General features: G+C 38.3%; 1 protein-coding gene across 1 annotated transcript in view; it reads left to right on the forward strand.

Moving 5' to 3' along the window:
* Window positions 1–2,915, forward strand: part of LOC106874181 (coiled-coil domain-containing protein 112) — a 29,460-nt gene that overhangs the window by 7,491 nt on the left and 19,054 nt on the right. The gene's annotated exons all lie outside the window — the stretch shown is intronic.

The following is a 2,915-nucleotide window of genomic DNA, read 5'->3' on the forward strand; positions in this document are numbered from 1 at the left end:
TTCTACTCTAGCACAAGGCCCGAAATTTTTGGGAATGGTGGGGCAATCGATTAGATCAACTTCAGTATGCAACTGTTATTTAATTTGTCGACTGCGGCAGAATTTGAACTCAGAACATAAAGACAGCCGAAATACCGCTAAGCATTTTGCCTGGTGTGCTAACATTTCTGCCAGCTCACCACCTTGTTTCCCTCCTTATCTTTCTCTCTGCATGGCTGCCTAGCTGTTTGTCTGTCTATCTATATCTAACACTATGTCTATATGTGTCTCAATGAATTCAAGTGGTCTTGTGGTTTGGGTGTTGGAATCATAACAACAAAGACACAGGTTCTGTTCCCAAATTGCACACCACATTGTGTCTTAGATGGGGAAACGGTTCTTTTCATGTTATTCCATCCTAGTTGGCTAAAATGTGTATTAACAAAAGCTGAAGCAACTTGACCTTACAATAATAAACTGGTATTCATTCCTGAGAGAAGTCTTGTTCTTTCAGTTACTTAATGTTTCAGAAACGAGAGTAAATGATGGCCTAGTGTACCTGTTGGCTTAAGACAGAGTTTAACTTCAATACAATTATATATCTGTCTCTGTTTATCTATGTTTCTCGAATTTTTTTTATTTTCTAACCATCTATCCATCCATCCATCCATCTAGGTAGCTAACTATCTATCTATTTCTATCTGTCCATCCGTCTATCCATCCATCTCTCTCTCTCTCTCTATCTATCTATCTATCTATTTATCCATCTACCTATCTATCTATCTATCTACCTGTCTATCTACCTATCTATTTACCTATCTACCTATCTCTATCCATCTCTCCATCCATTCAAGCATGAAAAGGATACTGATGATGATAATATTACAGGCTTCTTTTCAGTTTCTGTCTACCAAATCTTTGGTCGGCTTGGAAGTAAAAGACATTTTCCTAAGGTACCATTCAGTGGGACTGAACCAGAGATCACATAATTGGAAAATGAACTCTTTTAACCATATAGCCTGCCTTCACCTAATCATTTTTGGAAATAACAGGTTTTCTAATGTCAAGGAACCAACTCTTGCTTTCTCTGAAGCTGGAATTTCCTTTTATGTTTTCGACTCAATGGGAATTTATGCAATGTTTGCATGTAGCTTTACTTTCATACATATTAATGGTGAGAAATATGTTATCTGCAGCTTGTGGACATGTATTATGTAAAGGAGCCTCTTATCACTGTGTTTGAGCTCGGTTTTATTCAATGTGCATATGTGTGTGTGTGTATGCATGTGAGCACACAACTACAGTAGCAAATTATTTGTAAACTTTGGCTGGAATAATTGGTTTTATCAGTTGAGATTTTTACCATCCCTTATTTTGTATTCATTCAGCAAGAAAAAGAACCATAGCTTTCTGTATGACCGTGAGTGTGTATGTGTGTTGATGTATATAGTGTGTATGCATATATATATATATATATATATATAAGATAGAAAGTATGGTTGTTAATTCCAAGTGGTTGAATATACAAGCAAGGAGCAAAGATGAAAAAACACAGAAGATTTGTTTCACATGACTAAAGAATATATTAGAATAACCATAGCAAAAGTACTTACCACACAGCCACTCCTGCGCCGATCCACACAATCACTCCTGCGCCTATATATGTGTGTGTGTGTGTGTGTGCACACGTGTGTGTGTATGTGTGCACGCGTGTGTGTTTGTGCATGTGTGCATATGTATGTTTTAGAGAGAAAACAGGGCTTCAGAAGTTTGCTTAGAAACCATTAGATCACAGGTTTAGTTCCTGTTTGGCACTTTGGGCAAGCGTCTTTTATTGTAGCCTTTGTTTGACTCAATCCTCGTGAGTGAAACAGGGGAGATGGAAACTGTGTGGAAGCCCATCACATAGATTGTAGCTTTAATTCAAAGGTCCACCCTGGTCATACATGGAAAAATGGATGTTAAATAATGATGATGAATGATATTGTGGGAAGTAGCTTGCTTACCAACTACATGTGTAGCACCTTGGGCAAGTGTCTTCTACTATAGCCTCGGGCCGTCCAAAGCCTTGTGAGGGGATTTGGTAGATGGAAACTAAAAGAAGCCTGTCGTATATATATATATATATCTGTATGTGCATGTATATGTTTGTGTGTCTGTGTTTGTCCCCCCAACATCACTTGGCAACCGATGGTGGTGTGTTTACGTCATTGTAACTTAGCGATCCGGCAAAATAGACCGATAGAATATGTACTAGGCTTACAAAGAATAAGCTCTGTGGTCAATTTGCTTGACTAAAGATGGTGCTCCAGCATGGCCACAGTCAAATGACTGAAACAAGTAGAAGAGAGTAACCAAGTTGGGGTGCTTTGCTGCATTGGACATTAGCAGAATAACCTATTGTGCAAGAGTTAAGTGACAGAAGAACTACCTTGAGGAAATGAAATAATAATACTAGTAGTAGTATAGTTTTTAAACGACAGAAACAAATTTGAGTGTTGAATTTAAAGAGATGAAATGGCAGCTTGTCAGAAATGTTATTGGTAATCGAGTTGTGCAACAAGTGATACCTAAGGGATTTGATTCCTATCAATTGGTTTTAATCTTATTTTCTTTCATGTGTTTCAGTCATTTGACTGCGGTCATGCTGGGGCATTCCTTGAGGTACTTTCAGTTGAAAGAATTGACCCTACTCTTTACTTTCTTGTACTCTTTTACTTGTTTCAGTCATTTGACTGCGGCCATGCTGGAGCACCGCCTTTAGTCGAGCAAATCGACCCCAGGACTTATTCTTTGTAAGCCTAGTACTTATTCCATCGGTCTCTTTTGCCAAACCGCTAAGTTACGTAAAACACACCAGCATCGGTTGTCAAGCGATGTTGGGCACACAAACACACACACACACACACACACACATATATATATATATATATATA

This window comes from Octopus bimaculoides, chromosome 12, assembly GCF_001194135.2.
Source record: "Octopus bimaculoides isolate UCB-OBI-ISO-001 chromosome 12, ASM119413v2, whole genome shotgun sequence".
Taxonomy (NCBI): domain Eukaryota; kingdom Metazoa; phylum Mollusca; class Cephalopoda; order Octopoda; family Octopodidae; genus Octopus; species Octopus bimaculoides.